General features: G+C 37.1%; 1 pseudogene; it reads left to right on the forward strand.

Moving 5' to 3' along the window:
• The first annotated feature begins 7,177 nt into the window (after window positions 1-7,177).
• LOC125839849 (pentatricopeptide repeat-containing protein At3g22150, chloroplastic-like) lies at window positions 7,178-15,918 on the forward strand (annotated as a pseudogene).
• The last annotated feature ends 2,068 nt before the right edge of the window (window positions 15,919-17,986 follow it).

Genomic DNA, 17,986 nt, shown 5'->3' on the forward strand with positions numbered 1-17,986 from the left:
TATATATATATATATATATATATATATATATATATATTATCCCCATGTTGATAATCTTTCTGAAACACTGAAATTTCAAAGCAAACTATTGAGGAAGACTAGTTTAAGTGACGACTTTTGGATCAGTCGTACTAGTGCATATGAGATGGAGAGAAGCCATTCGGTTTGTTATGATTGAATTAAAAATTGCCTGGATCTGATCTACATTTTTGCAATCTAATGAGGAAACAATGGTGTGAAAATAACATACCACAGATGCATGCTTCAGTTGGAGAACCCAAATTTGTTTTTTAAATTAGTAATATTGTGTTTCTTCTTTCAACTATCGCAAACTAAATTGTATTATATACATTTTTAACAAGTTTGTTCTATCATCATAAATTGCAGTTTAGATATATGTTTGTTGCAGCTAGCTGTTGTGCATTCTTATTTACCAGAAAATGGTAAATAAAATTGTTTTCTGCAAGTTCTACACTAGTAGAGACATAAAAAAATTCAAAATAGCATTGTGTATGAAGACTGGAAATGTAAATGTGCTCTATAAATTGAGACCGAGGGAATCTTTTTCTTTTTCTAATTTTGAAAAATTTATAGGCTGAAATTATTGAGAAAATTGAGGCAGTATAGACTGTTCAAACAATGAAGAAAAAGAAAAGAATTAGAGAAAAGCTTAATCGAGTTTTCATTCTCTTAAACAAAAAATTCATATAAGGAAACCAATAAAATGAAACTTCAATATTATTTCCATCAATGAATATATAAATGAAATATATATTTTAATAAAAATGGATATATTATATATAGTTAAGCGGAAGTTACACTGTTGCTACTAGTACTAGAGATTATAGATAGATTCCCAAAATAGGCTATCTTATTACATGCAGACCATACTACTGGTTAAGTGGATAGAGCTCCAACTTGGTATGCTTTGATGAGGCTTGCTTCTACAGCTTCAGGAGGAGTTAACAAAAAGTGTGCCATTTTGGTCATTATTAGCTTGGAACCTAATCTTCAGAAAACGTTTGCTACTTTTTTGGCTTGGCGAAAGCTATGGAGGACCACTTGACTCGCCAACTTCTTCATAGTTAACCTGCAAATTGCAGTTATACAATTATAAGTTGGTTGAGGATGTTCTAAGTATTCTAAGATGTTAGTCATGTCCGTTTCAGTTTCTAAGGGTAGGAGATTATGAGCATCGACCATATTTAGGCCAGTGACAAACGCTTCCACCTCTATCATGATATTATTATGCCCGTAGCACCCTTTGTAGAATCCCCCAATCCAGTTACCATAGACATCACTTATGAGACCACAAGTTCGTGTCTACTTTTGTTCTTAGAGAAGGAACCATCAGTGTTTATTTTATATGAACCGTTCAGGGGCAGTAACCACTGAATATGAATGGTGGTGGTGGCGATATGGTGAATAAGGGTATGAGTATACTGCATGTGTTCTGTGGTTCTGTTCCTTACTACAAATTCCGATGGAAAGGCCGAATCGTCATTATGGATATTATCATTCATGTTTAACAATATATTCCATAATGCAAAGGGAAATCAATCTATCTAGTGGTAAGGGTGGTCAGTGTCTAGTGGTTTCAACCTTTTGAGGGCATGTAATTGTTGTCATATTGGGGAGGTAACTGCGAAATATTAATGCCCAAGGCGTACTAGAATTTTTGAGCTATATTACATTGTATGAAGATGTGGGTAATTGATTCGCTATTGAGGTGACATATAGGACATGGAGGGTCAGTATCGATGCCAATGTGGTGAAGGTAAGCGCTAGTTGGGACTCGATCTTGGGAACACAACCACATGAACATTTTTATTTTCGCTAAAGTGTTGAGTTTTAAGATCCAAGAGAACATAAAGTAATTAACCAGGTAAGAGGTGTTTTATTTTTTTCTTCAGAAGCTATTAAGCCAAGGCCACCATTTTCTATAGGGGATTTCACTTTTTCCCAAGAAATGTAATGGATTCTTTCTCTTGTGGGAAGAAGATCCCCAAATGAAGTCCCGTTGAATTTGGTCAATAGTGTTGCAAGATTTTTTGGGGATGTTAAATTGTTAGTATTAGAATATTTGACGATGCTCACAAACATGCAAGTTGGTCCCGCAGTTGATCACGTTTATGAAGTCAGTTGGTGAATAATGGTAAAAGTTGTCACTTCTGACACAGTTTGTGGGCACAAGCAACGAGACAATTGTACTCAACCAATCAGAAAACACTAGGTTGTAATGTTCGAAGGATAATATATCTTTAGTGACATGAAACAACCTACTCAAAACATTAAAAGAAAACAAAAAGTGTAAACTTTGTCTTTGAACAACTCAAGCTTTCAGCACACACCTCAAGGGACCTGATAGAGTTATCAAGTACGTCTTTTGGTTGTTTGTTACGAAATGCTTGAGGTGTGGTAAACTTGTAAGATTTGTTCCAAATGTATAAAGGAACACATTCAGTGTGTGGTAAGTTAACACATGAACATAATTAGAGGTAATTTTGTGGTGTGTGATTGAAGTCTATATTAATTAGAGTTAGTTAATATAGTGGGCAATAGATGTATTACTTTGGCTCTTATTGTAATAGGGTTATTATAGGTTGGGAGACTATGAGTTTAATCTTTTTATGTGCATTTGGAGTCTGCATTCACTTGTTGATTGAAAATAGTGAAAACAGTTAAAAAATCTTGTGCATGTTGTTTTTCTCCCTTGAGCTAGGAGGTTTCCACATAAAACTCCATGTTGTGTTTACATTATAGTTTAGTCTCTTCTATTGCATTACCGGTGTATCCTCAACCTTGTCTCTTATTACACAGTGGAATATCACATCTCATAAATTGGTATCAGAGCGGTACTTTATATCTTAATAACATCTAGAAAGGATCCTGCAATTAAGGCAGCCCCACCAAGCTTAGAAGAAGGACAATCTACTACATGGCTCCCTCGTTTTAATAGACAGTACTACAGGTAGAGGAAGACTACAATGCATAATTATACTACAAAAGATGGCAATGAACTATAGGACATAACTTTTGATGGACCTCATGTTCCCACTAAGGATATCAAAGAAGGAGAGATAACTAGGGTGGTTCCTAAAAACAAAAGAGAATATGATGAAGCTAGAAGAAAGAAAATAAGAAAAGAACCATTAGGCCAAGAATATACTGGTTTGTGGAATTGGTGTTCATGAATACAACAGGACCTCAGCATGTGAAACAACCAAGGAGATCTAGGACTATCTGAATACAACCCATGAAGGAAACATCCAAGTGAAAGAATCAAAGGTGGACATGCTCACTACTCAATATGAAACCTTAAACATGAAAGAATGAGAGAATATTAATAAGATGAACACCAGTTTCACTTCTATCAACATTGAGCTCTGATGTCTTGATGAAACTATTCATCCAAGCAAGAAGGTTCGTAAAATTCTCCGAGTCCTTCCCAAGTCATGGTAAAGCAAAGTAAATGATATTACTGAAGCTAGGAACCTAAAGACTCTTACCATAGACGAGCTGATTGAGAATCTTGAAATATACGAACTAAAAAAGCAACACAAAAAATCCAAAAAGGACTGAAGGAAAGACAAGTTCTTGGAACTAAAACCATCACCAAGTGACCTATCAAAAGATTATGAGGAAATGGCCTATCTTACTATCAGATTTCAGAAAATACTCAAAAAGCATGTAGGGTTTCTTAGGAAGCGAAACTCTAGTTAATAATTAAATTCCACTGATTTGGGTTAGAAGTTGTACCACCTCGTATTCAAAAAGACCAAATAGCAGCTTTCTAGATGTTGCAGGTGCCAAACCACGCCGGCCACCCACCGACTGTCGATAGGACCACGGACCATAGGTGTGGTCTGTGGATAGCCTGCTTAGCTATGCTCTGAGGGCCAATAAATACGACTAGACCAATGTACCATAGGTCATACCACGGTTTGTTATCAGGGTCTGTGGTTCGAAGCCCCAAATCAGAGTATCTGATGACCAAAGAACAATCCACCAGGACGGGCCGTGGGTCAGACCACGGTCCGTCAACTGGGTCCATTAGTGGTCGCTTGTCACTTAATTTTCAGGGTTAGTTGGGTCTTTTCCTAATTTTAGTTCCTATACTACATCGTTTTGTCAAGAAATCAAAAGGAAAGCTATAAAAATTCTTGTTTTTCCTTTTTGAGAAATTCAAATCTCTATACATTAACTTTCAACCATGGAAACCATGTTAAAGAAGAGTCCTTAGAAAATGTTAACACAATTTTTCTCTGCTAAGATAGAAACAAGATGAATCTCATGATATTCAAGTAGGTTAGTATTACTTTACGTCTCGTAGGAATCTACACCAAAAACAATATATAAATCTACCATATATGATTAAGTGCATATTCTCTAGTGTCATCATTACCTCTATACATAATGAAATAGCAAATTATTGATCATTTGAATGGAAGATTTACAGAACCAACAAACAACAACATACCAAGTGTAATCCCACAAGTGAGTCAGGGAAGGTATAGTGTACATAGACCTTACCACTAACTTGAGGGGTAGAGAGGCTATTTCTGATACATACTTGGCTTAAAGAAAAACATATAAAAACAGATCCAAGAAAGGGAAGATTTAGAAAACTAACAATAACATCATATCTAGTGAAATCCCACAAGTGAGGTATGGCGAGGGGTATAGTATCTATAGACCTTACCCTACTTTGGGAGGTAGAGAAGTCATTTTTGACTGACCCTCAACTCAAGGAAAAATATATCAAAGTAGATCGAAAAAGGAAATCTTTACTAAACCATGCCAAAATATCTTAAAGGGAAAGACATGAAAGATCTTACTTTATGCTTTAAAAGAACTAATCAAATCTCTAAAAATTAACTTTCCTAAACACATAGCATGTTAAAGAAGAGTACCAAAAAATGTCAGCACAACTAACATAACTTGATGATTACAAAGCACCAATCAAAGCAAACTCTGATTGAATCAATCTACAATTATAAGTTGTATCACCTATGGAAATAAGAATTCAACCAAAGAGGAATCACACACATATATATACTTGAAATGACAGATTGATTCCTTTTTGGTTGAATGCTTGTTTTTATAGGTGATACAACTTATAACTGTAGATTGAGTCACTTAGAATATTGCTTTGTCTGTGCTTTGTGATCATCAAATTTTGCTAGTTGTGCTAGCATTTTTTGGTACTCTTCGTTAACATGCTTTGTGTTTAGGAAAGATAATTTTTAGAGATATAATTAGTTATTTGAAGGGAAAAAGCAAGATCTTTCATGGCTTTCCCTTTAAAGTTTTTTGTCATGGTTAGGTAAAATTTCCTTTTTCGATTTGATATGCTTTTCTTTGAGTTGACGGTCAATGAGAAATGACCTCTTTGCCTCCCAAGGTAGGGTAAAGGTCTATACACACTCTACCCTCCCCATACCTCACTTGTGGGATTTCGCTGGATATGAAGTTGTTGTTGGTTTTTTAAATTTTCTCTTTCTCGATCCGCTTTATATGTTTTTCCTTGAGCGAAGTGTATATCAGAATTAGTCTTTTAACCTGTCAAGGTAGGAGTAAGTTCTACGTACACTCTACCGTCCCTAGACTAACTTGTGAGATTACACTTGGTATGTTGTTGTTTGTTGGTTTTGTAAATCTTCCATTCACATGATCAATAATTTGGTATTTCATGATGTATAAAGGTAATGACGACACAAGAGAATGTGTATTCAATCACAAATGGTTGATTTATATATTTTTTTTGGTGTAGATTCTGAAGAGATGCAAAGTGATATTGACCTACTTGAATATCATGAGATTCTGTTTGTTTCTATCTTAGGAGAGAAAATTGTGTCAACATTTTCTAGGGACTCTTCTTTAACATGGTTTTCGTTGTTGAAAGTTAATGTTTAGAGAATTGACTGTTTCTCAAAAAGGAAAAACATGAATTTGTATAGCTTTCCTTTTGATTTCTTGTCCAGGATATATTTTGTCTTAGCACAGTCCCTAGTTTTAAGTCGTTAGATTGTGTTGCAAGGGACTATGAGTTTTTCCTTCTATTTTGATAACAAATGTTGGATTGACAAGATTTCTTTCCCATTATGTGGTACAAGGCCATAGAAGTTTTTTTGTTTGCATCATTAACAAGAACAAAAGTATATACTCCATTATATATTTTGTTCATATCTTGAGATGAATAGTTTTTTTATTTGTACTCTTCTTTCTTATTAAAAAGCCTTCAGTTCGATAGGAAAGGTAAAGAATGCAAATGTTCTCATAATATGCTTCGTATCTCTGGGGACTTCTCTGGTAGTATACTACATGTATCTTCATGCTTATTCCTTTTACTAGTCCCTTATTACTTTTCTTAGTATCCATAACTGATTTAAAAGAATGTGTGTTGCCGCAATTGTTTTTTATTACTAAGTGTTAGAGGTTACAAAAAATCTTATTTTAGATGCCCGATATTTATGGTAGTTTTTGGTCATATATTGACACTCCTCCGTTTTCTTAATCCTCTTGATGAGCTAACCTTTTTCATGTTAAAGCTTTCCTTGTTGATCCAAAAGAAATTGAACATCGATCGGACATGCAATAACCCCTTTTGGACTAAGGAGGAGGATAAATTTTTTGAGAATACTCTTGCAACAAAAGAGCATAACAACAACCAATTGCAGGAAATGACCAAAGCACTTCCTCGGAGAATGGTGAAATGCAAAACCAGAATTCAAAATAATATGTAGAATGGTGAAATGGGGCTTCTTGGAAAAAATAGGAACATATGTCAGTTTGCAGTACAATTCTTGAGGACGGCATTAATAATCTGAATTGATGTTCATTTCATTTCTTGTAATTGATTGCATGTCTTACATTTTACTAAAATGGAATTTCAAAATTTCTTATTTCTCAATGACCACGTTGGTGTGCTTCTAAACATCTCATATATTATTATATTTCTAGATGGATAGAGTACATCTTCATAGGTGTATTTGGTCTTAACTGCATCACCAATATAATACAAAGTATTAATTCCAACTTCTGAGTTCTACAATATTTTCCGATTAAATATGTAGGTTTTTACTTTTTTTAACTGTCAATAGCTAGGCTTGCTTTCATGAGAATCAGATGAGTATTTGTAAGACCAAATATTTGTAAGATCACAATTTTGAAATGGATGAGTATTTGTAATACCAAAACATTGTCTTCTTCAACTTTCTCACAGGCTCCATCTTTTATCTTAACCCATCTCCCAAATTACTCTTCTTTACTCCTCACCGACCAACATTGCACTTTCACAGAGCCAAAACCCTGAACAATTCGCTTTCTTTTAACCCCATCTCACCCGCCAACTGTTCGATACAATTCCTCAACCAACAACTGTCCTTTGGAACACAATTATCATTGGGTTTATTTGTAATAGTATGCTCCATGAAGCAATTTCATTCTATTCTGGATTGAAACATGTGGTTTCATCCGTATGTGATCAGCATACTTATTCCTATGTTATCAAGGCTTGCATGGGGACCAAACAAATTCTTTTAGGTAATGTTGTTCATTGAAATATTATGTGTTCTGGGATTCGTCCTAGTAGGATTGTTAGTAATTATTTCTTGAATATGTACTCTGCTACTTGTCTTACATTGGACAATGGTTCTGATTGTGATTTAGTTGAAAGGGTGTTTAGAACTATGCATAAAAGAAATGTTGTTGCGTGGAATACTATGTTTTCATGGTATGTGAAAAGGAAGAGGTTTTCCGAAGCAGTGAGGTGTTATGAGATTAGGCATTAAGCCAATTGTAGTTAGTTTTACTAATGTTCTACCGATCAATACAATATAATTACTCATACCGAAACTTACAAAGTTATCTTTTTGATGATCTAAGAAATTTCTGTATCAGAAATAGGGGATGTTAGAGTTGCTGATGTTCTTTATGGATTGCTTGTGAAATTGGGTAATGCATATGTAAATGACATGTTTGTTGTTAGTGCTGCCATTCTGAGCTTGGCTGCATTGATTTGGCGACCATAATATTTGAGAATACTTGTGAAATAAATACAGAGATCTGGAACTCTATGATTCACCGGTACATTTAGAACAATTTTCCATTAAAGTAGTTGATCTCTTTCTTGAAGATGTAGAAGCAGAGGATGTTGGTACTACTGATGATGTGACATTTGTATCTGCTCTTATGGAAACTTCACAGTTGCAGTTGCAGGGATTCACAGGTTATTTCGCTTAATGCTATGATAGCCACATATTCTAGGTGTAACTGTCACGCCGTGAGCTACCCCCGAGATGCGGACACGGGACCTAGGACCACAAGTGATCCCAAGCTAACCCTGCTGGCATGATCACGAGCATACTAAAGATAATAAACTGATGCGGAAGCTGAATCATAAATAAACTGAAGAGATGGGGAATACCCATATACTATAACTGAATATATCAAATCTGAGAGTTTAATACAAAAGAAATATCAAACTCAAAACACTAAGCTGAATCTAACTATGTCTGAAATAAGCCTCTAAAGTGATTAGAAATGTTGGGACATGCCCCAACTAGATCTAGCAAAACTGAAACTAAAGACTAAAAGCAGTAAGGATAAACATGTCACTAGTCCTCGAAGAATGAGGACTCACCACTGATGCTGCTGAAATGAAGATCGAGAATCGATCTAAGCGTGATCTGGGTGCTGAGAACCTGAACCTACATCACGAGAAGATGTAGCGCACGTATGTGTCAGTACTTGAAAGGTACTGAGCATGCAGGATATAGTAAAGCTGAAATAACATATAACTGAACAAAGCAATGAAGAAATGAAATAATCTGAACATGATATAGATACTGAAAATACTGAATACTGAGTTAACTGATGCAATGACCAAATTTATAACATGCTGAGACTGAATACTGACTGTGCTGAAATATGGTCAATGCAATAGAGTCTGACTGAACTGTGGGAGCTACTAATAACCGACATAAAACCACATGAGCTAAATGTGGAGTCCGATGTATACACCCCATCGAGAGGACCCAATATACCCTGCCAGAGGTATAGAGGCATGCTGGCGTGATCACTAAACTGATGTTGCCCATATAGGGGACTTACACCTACGTGGCTCGTAGTTCTAGGACTATATGGGTACGCTGAAACCCTAGTCCAACTCGGTATTGCTACTCCCAATGAATTAAGAAGTTAACTGGTTATGACTGAATTTCTGTAAATACTGGATAGCTCGAAACTGAACATGCAAACTGAGAATGCAACAATTAATCTGATAATGATGCATTCATAAACTGAGGCATGTATAAATGAATACTGAAATATCTGACCTAGCATGTGTAATTCAAGAACTAAAGAAATACATAGCTAGGGTTCTGAAATTCATGCGATAAATTGAGCAATAACATGATAATCTCATTTGGAACATTTAAATAACTAACTCATGATGATCTGTTCAAATTCTAGAGACCCTAGGTCTGTTCATAATCATGGAATCAAGAATCTGACTGAATTCTAGGGACCCAATGGGCGAAAGGAACCCACTAGTCAAATCCCACATACGTGATTACGAATTCCACGGAGCAATCTTTCGATTTCGGGGCTAGAACTGAAGAAACCTCGATGCGGTCTTAAACTAGGGTTCTTGACCTTTTTCTCCTCTCTTGCTTCTAATTTTCTAAGTTTGATTGATGAATAGAATATCTGGAATTGTGGGCTTCTGCGAGAATACTCTGTCTCAATTCACCACATCAGGAACACACAATCTACCTTGATAGCGAAGTACACCATCTCCCCCTTGGGAGAAAATCTCCACTCTCTGATTGTGGATTGCACGCTTAAGTTCAAGCAAAATTGGATCACTATCTTGCATTTCCTTAACCTCTACTACCAAAGAAGATTCGGCCTCATTCTGAACCGTTACACCACCATCTGATATGCTCATAAGACGAACTCCTAGGCGAGCAAGTCTGTGAACATCCTTTGCTAGCTCTCTCTTTTCTTCCTCAACATATGATACACTACCCATGGATAATCTGCTAAGAGCATCTGCTACTACATTCGCCTAACCCGGATGGTAATGCACACTCATATCATAATCTTTGAGGAACTCAAGCCACCTTCTCTGGCGAAGATTCAACTCTTTCTGGGTGAATACATACTGAAGGCTCTTATGGTCTGTGAACAAATCTACATGAACACCATACAAGTAGTGTCTCCAAATCTTGAGTGCAAACACCACTGCTGCAAGCTCGAGGTCATGAGTTGGATAATTCTTCTCATGTACCTTAAGTTGTCTGGAAGCATTAGCTATAACCTTACCTCGCTGCATCAACACACAACCTAGGTCGACCCTGGATGCATCACAATAGATCACATAACCATCTGAACCTTCTGGTAGAGTCAAGACAGGAGCTGTAGTCAACCTAGTTTTTCAGTTATGCAAAGCTTTTCTCACAATCATCTGACCATTGGAACTTAACCTTTTTTCTGAGTTAACTTAGTCAATGGAGAGGCTATGGATGAAAATCCTTCCACAAACCGTCTGTAATAGCCTGCTAGACCCAAGAAACTTCTGATATCTGTAGCAGATATAGGTCTGGGCCATTGTTTCACTGCTTCTATCTTTTGGGAATCTACTCGAATTCCTTCACTAGACACAATATGCCCAAGGAAGGCAACTGATTGTAACCAAAACTCACACTTGTTAAATTTTGCAAATAACTGGCGATCTTTGAGAGTTTGTAGAACAACTCTCAAATGACTCGCATGCTCTTCCTCATTCCTAGAATAGAAGAGGATATCATCAATAAAGATGATAACGAACAAGTCCAAGTACTGGTTGAACACTCTGTTCATCAAATCCATGAAAGTTGTAGGAGCATTAGTTAGTCCAAATGCCATAACTATAAATTTGTCATGACCACACCGAGTTCTGAAGGCTGTCATCGGAATGTCACTATCTCTGACTCTAAGCTGATGATAACCTGATCTGAGGTCTATCTTTGAGAAATGACTAGCACCCTGAAGTTGGTCAAACAAGTCATCAATCCTGGGGATAGGATACTTATTCTTGATTGTGACTTTGTTCAACTGCCTATAGTCAATACACATTTTGAGAGAACCATTTTTCTTCTTCACGAACAACACTGGTGCACCCCATGGCGAAATATTGGGTCTGATCAAGCCCTTATCTAGAAGGTCTTTCAACTGCTCTTTCAATTCCTTAAGCTCAGCTGAAGCAATTCTGTAAGGAGGAATAGAGATAGGGCGGGTATCTGGAAGAAGATCAATTCCAAAGTCAATTTCCCTATCAGGAGGAACTCCGCGAAGATCTTCTGGAAACACTTCTGGAAACTCATTGACTACAGGAACTGACTCGAGAGTTGGGGATTCGGAACTAGAATCCTTAACCAGAACTAGATGATAGAGATAACACTTAGAGATGAACTTTCTGGCCTTAAGGTAAGAAATGAATCGACCCCTAGGCGCTAAGCTACTACCCTTCCAATCTAAGATTGGTTCATCTGGAAACTGAAAAGGAACAATCCTAGTTCTACAATCAACTGAGGCATAACATGAATGTAACCAATCCATGCCTAGAATGACATCAAAGTCTACCATTTCTAACTCTACAAGATCTGTTGAGGTGACTTTTTGAGAGACTGTGACAGGGCAATTTCTGTATACCTGTCTAGCTATAACTGGGTCACCGACTGGAGTAGAGATTGAGAAGGGTTCTGATAGAGTTTCTGGACTGACATCTAAGATTACTGCTATAAAGGGATTCATAAAAGATAAAGTACCCCCCCTGAATCTTTCTACTGAGTGTACCATATGTGTGCCACATCCTTAAGCTGGTAGGATGCCAACTCAACCCTACCATTATCAGTCACTTGCATCACTCCAAATATTTTCTTAACCTCATCAATGAAGTTCTGTGGGTCTTCACCAACTTGCGACCATAAAAACTCAGGAGGATTCATCCTTACAAAATTTAGAACCCTATCAACCAATGATCCACCATTTTTATTAGTAGGAACTGGAACTTGCTGATTGTTCTCGTTCGTCATACCTGAGCCAAAAGCTGAATTGGTATTTCAAAACTCTGCATTTGAAATTTCCTGATCTGGGACTAGAGGAACTGCGTTAGCATTCCTTACCTAAGCTCTATAAGGAGGCATGATCTTAAGTGTTTGGTTTGTTGTATTCAAAATAATAAATTTTAAGAACAATTTATTTGTTTACAAAAATGCCCTTCATTAATGTAAAAAGTGATATAACAAAAGGGTTGAAAGAGACATTTTTGTCATTTACCTATTTTATCCCGGGATAAGTTATCCCGGGATTACTATACCACCCAAGGAGAGGGATAACTTATCCTGGTACTAATTATTAATCCCGGGATAAGTTATCCCGAACTTGCCAACCAAACAACAAAATAAGCGGTACTATAATTTAATCCCAGGACTATTTGGTATTATCCCTCACACCAAACGACCCCTTAAACCTAAAGCTTTAATACCAAGTTTGTCACGCCCCAAGCTACCCCCGAGACATGGACACGGGACCTAGGACCATAAGTGATCACAAGCTAACCCTGCTGGCATGATCATGAGCATACTAAAGATAATAAACTGATACGAAAGTTGAATCATAAATAAACTGAAGAGATGGGGAATACCTATAAACTATAACTGAATATATCAAATCGGAGAGTTTAATACAAAAGAAATATCAAACTCAAAACACTAACCTGAATCTAACTATGTCTGAAATAAGCCTCTAAACTGACTAGAAATGTTGGGACATGGCCCAACTAGTTCTAGCAAAACTGAAACTAAAGACTAAAAGCAGTAAGGATAAACATATCACTAGTCCTCGAAGAATGAGGACTCACCACTGATGCTGCTGAACTGAAGATCGGGAATCGATCTAAGCGTGATCTGGGTGCTGAGAACCTGAACCTACATCACAAGAAGATGTAGCGCACGTATGCGTCAGTACTTGAAAGGTACTGAGCATGCAGGATAGAGTAAAGCTGAAATAACATATAACTGAACAAAGCAATGAAGCAATGAAATAATCTGAACATGATATAGATACTGAAAATATTGAATACTGAGTTAACTGATGCAATGACCAAATTTATAACATGTTGAGACTGAATACTGACTATACTGAAATATGGTCAATGCAATAGAGTCTGACTGAACTGTGGGAGCTACTAATAACCGACATAAAACCACATGAGCTAAATGTGGAGTCCGGTGTATACGCCCCATCGAGAGGACCCAATATACCCTGCCAGAGGTATAGAGGCATACTGGCATGATCACTAAACTGATGTTGCCCACAGAAGGGGACTTACACCTACGTGGCTCATAGTTCTGGGACTATATGGGTACGCTGAAACCCTAGTCCAACTCGATATTATGCTACTCCCAATAAATTAAGTAATTAACTGGTTATGACTGAATTTCTGTAAGTACTAGATAGCTCGAAACTGAACATGCAAACTGAGACTGCAACAATTAATCTGATAATGATGCATTCATAAACTGAGGCATGTATAACTGAATACTGAAATAATTGACCTAGCATGTGTAATTCAAGAACTAAAGAAATACATTGCTAGGGTTTTGAAATTTGTGCGATAAACTGAGCAATAACATGATAATCTGATTTGGAACATTTAAATAACTAACTCATGATGATCTGTTGAAATTCTAGAAACCCTAGGTCTACTCATAATCATGGAATCAAGAATCTGACTGAATTCTAGGGACCCAATGGGCGAAAGGAACCCACTAGTCAAATCCCACATACGTGATTACGAATTCCACGGAGAAATCTTTCGATTTCGGGGCTGGAACTGAAGAAACTTCGCTGCGTTCTTGAACTAGGGTTCTTGACCTTTTTCTCCTCTCTTGCTTCTAATTTTCTAAGTTTGATTGATGATTTTGACTAAGGTAAGTTCTAGTTATGTTTCTAGGCTTAAACTGATTAAAACCTCATGATTTAGGGTCTAAACGACGTATCTTTAGGGTTAAATGAAATAGAAAAAGACCAAAAGACCCCTGAATTAACTGTTGTTGGAGTGACTGACGGAATGGACCTACGGTCCGTCAATCAATCGACGGTCCGTCGATTGGGTCCGTAGGTCGAGTTTGCCCGACAGGGCTTCACTAAAATGGGCATAACTTTTTACTCAGAGGTCGGAATTTAGCAAACTTGGTGGATTTGGAAAGATAATTCAATTATCTATCTAACCATTTGTCATGGTACACATAATAAATTTTTTGCTAAGATTTATGACCATCTGAAGTTGACCCATCAATATTTTTCAGTTAACTGACTGCTAATCCTCACTTACGGTCAGACCTACGGACTGTGGATCGATTGACGGTCCATACTGGTCGACCGTAGTTTGTGTCAGAGGCTGGGTAAGGGAAGGCTCAATCCACGGACACGGACCACGGACCGTGGGTCTGTCCGTGAGTCGGGACTTAGCCAAATTTTCTGACTGAGTTCTGGGGAAGTTTTCTGTCATGAACCACGGACCTGCAGGACGGACCGTGAGTCCATCTACAGTCCGTGGATGGTGTCCGTGAGTGCCACCTGTAACACCAGAAATCTAAAATCTCTATTTTCGGATACGGGGTGTTACAGTAACCATGTTGGCAATTCATTTAATATTTTTAATGGCATGAAGAAGCTATGGGTTGCAATTGATGATATAACAATTACCATCCTACTTTTTGCGGCATCAAACCTTAGGGATAGGGAAATTGGTAAACAGACCCATGCTTATCTTCTGAGGCACAATATTCAATTTGAAGGGATGGAGAGTAACCTGATAGACATGTATGCCAAATCTAATATGATTAGAGAAGAACAAGCAATATTCCAGTGGAATGCTATGATTAGTGGAAACACACAAAATGAATTAATTGAACAATCCTTTATTGTCTTCAAGGAGATGCTTGAGCAAGATGTGAAGCCAAATGATGTGACCTTAGCTTCAATCTTCCCATCATGCAGCCAGTCAGGAAGTATAGCAATAGGCAAGCAACTACATTATTTTGCAATTCACAATTTGTTTGAGAACAATGTTTATGTTGTTTCTGCTTTGGTAGACATGTATTCAAAATCAAGAATCATTGATTATGTTGAAAGTGTTTTCTAAAATATCCTGAGAAGAACTCTGTGACATATACAAATATGAGTTTGGGGTACGGCCTTCATGGGATGGGTAGGAAAGCTATAACATTGTTCTACTCTTTGCGGCAGAATAGTTTAGAACCAGTTGATGTTACCTTTGTCGCAGTCCTGTCTACTTGCAACTACACCGGATTCGTTAATTCAGGCCTTCAAATATTTGAGTTGATGGGTGAAGAATATGGGATTCAACCGTCAGCAGAGCACTATGCTTGTGTGGTTGACATGTTAGGAAGAGTTGGACGGTTGGATGAAGCTCATAATTTTGCTAAAAAGTTGGGTGTTGAGGGTAATGTCTTGGGAATATGGGGATCACTCTTTGAAGCCTGCAGACTGCATAGAAATTTTTAATTGGGGAAAATTGTTTCCAGTAAGCTACTTGAATTAGAGGAGAGTGATGGAATTTCTGGTTATCATGTTTTGCTTTTAAATATATATGCAGAGGAAGGAAACTAGCAGTCTGTAGATAACGTTAGAAAAGGAATGCGCAAAATGGGATTTTCAAAGGTGGTTGGATGTAGTTGGATTGATAGTTCTAGATATCCACACTGTTTTGTATCTAAAGATAAGAAGCATCCTCAGTACTGCATAATCTATGATATGTTGGGATATTTAACCATCAATATGAAGGATGCTGGCTATCCAAAACTTGAACTAACAGAAGAGTGGATCTATGGGCTAGAAGAATAAAAATCTATTAGTTCTCCTGCTATGTTGTTGTTCTCCGACTATGTACCTTTGTATTCATGACGTTTTTGGACAGAATTTTGCTAGAGTTAATATAATCGTAGTTTATCAATGACCAGTTGTCTTTGGAATTCGAGGTAATTTAGTTGTGTTATAGCTTTTTTTAGTTTAGTTTTTTCTTCTAAATTATGTTTTTTTAGTTTGTAAAGATACTCAGAAGTAGGATATTCAGTTAGTGAAATGTATCCATATTTTATTTTTGGTAACTGTAATTTATTATTACCAGATTTGCAATATGTACAATGTTGGAAACTCTGGATGTGGATAACTTCCACACTCAGAGTCCAGCTAATTCAAAAGATCCTTCCTGTTAGTACCTATTCTAAGGATAAATGTTAAGCTTGTGCATAAAACCGATAAACCTATGTGTCATACTAGCTCTACAATGTATGCTTTGGATGATTACTCTAGTGATCATCTCCGTGTTCCTCTCCTTGTTTTGAAAAATCATGTAGTTCCTTTCTTGCCGAATGTAGTAGATTGCTGAAACTAAGGTCATTCTGTAGATCTCTGCTTGTACAGTTTTGCTTGAAGCATGTTCTACAGCCCATGTCAGATCCTCAGTCCATCCATTACTAACTTTATTAATTGATAGCCAATTCAGGAGCTTTTGCCACAACCTTCATGAGATTCTATAGTTAAAGAATAAATGTTGATGAGTTTCATTTGCTTCCTTGCAAAGTAGACAGAAGATATCATTTGTGATCCCCCATTTTTCCAGTCTATCTCTGGTGTATAATCTTCTATTTATAGCCAAGTACAGTGCAAAGTTCCATTTAGGACTTCCCTGATTGTTGCAAGTCATTCTCCTCCAGGGAACCTTGATATATTCACCCCTTAGCTTCTCATACATTGCTTTGACACTAAAATCATTTGTCTCCATGTTTTCTGCAATTTGCAAACCCTTCTCTTCAAGCCAATGTCCTGCCTGTATAATTTTCCTCACTATCCAAGAAGCCTGGTTTGCTCTTACTTTCCATGGTTTTCTACCTCTGAGGTAAAAGGTATGAACTCATACAATCCATAGTTTATCTTTCTTCTAGTTTAGATCCCACAAGTGCTTTAGTATAGCTGTTTTATTCCACATGTAGATATCAGTAACATTAAGTCCTCCTGCTACTTTTGTCCAACAGAGTGTGTCCCATGCAATGAGTGCCTTCTCTGGCCATTCCATAGAAACCTTTTACACATTGTTTCAACTCTTTTTAGTACTTGTTTTGGTAGCAAAAAGATTTGTGTCCAGAAATCTTTCATAGATGTTAGCACACTATTTACCAATTTCAACCTCCCTGCATATGACAAGAATTTGACAGTCCATTTCTGCCCATTAACTTGTCTATTAATGGTTGGCATTGCCCTACTGACAGTTTCCTTGACCTCAAAGGTACTCCAAGGTATCTAAAAGGAAGTAAGCCCTTTATAAAACATGTATGTTGTAGAATTAATTGCTACATCCTAGGAACTTTTGAGGGACCAGCATACCAGCTAATACCTCCTCCAGAAAATGCCACTCCAAAGAGTCATGGGCCTTCTGCATATCTATCTTGAACATACATCTTGGTGAGATCCCTTTTGTACCATACCCTTTTACCAGTTCATGGCTAAGAAGCACATTATCAGTCAGCATTCTACCAGGTACAAAAGTAGTCTGTCCTAGATCAACTAGATAACTCATCACACTATGAAGTCTATTTGTGAGCATCTTTGAAATGATCTTTTACAAAGTAGTGCAGCAAGAAATATGCCTGTGTTGTTTTATGGAGGTGGGATGTTTCACCTTTGGAATTAGTGTGACAGAGGTTGTATTTATATGGGCATACATCTCAGTAGTTTGGAAAAATTGTAGAACATCTATTGTTACCTCCTCCCCTATGCTTGGCCAAGCTTTTTTGAAGCTGTAAGAGTTGAAACCATCCACTCTTGGTGCTTTTGAATCCCCGATGCTCATAAGTGTTGCCTTCACATCAGTTTCCTTGAATGGTTGAATGAGGAGCAATTGTTGTTCCCTTGT

This window comes from Solanum verrucosum, unplaced genomic scaffold (genome assembly GCF_900185275.1).
Source record: "Solanum verrucosum unplaced genomic scaffold, falcon-dt-bn FXZP01000221.1, whole genome shotgun sequence".
NCBI lineage: Eukaryota > Viridiplantae > Streptophyta > Magnoliopsida > Solanales > Solanaceae > Solanum > Solanum verrucosum.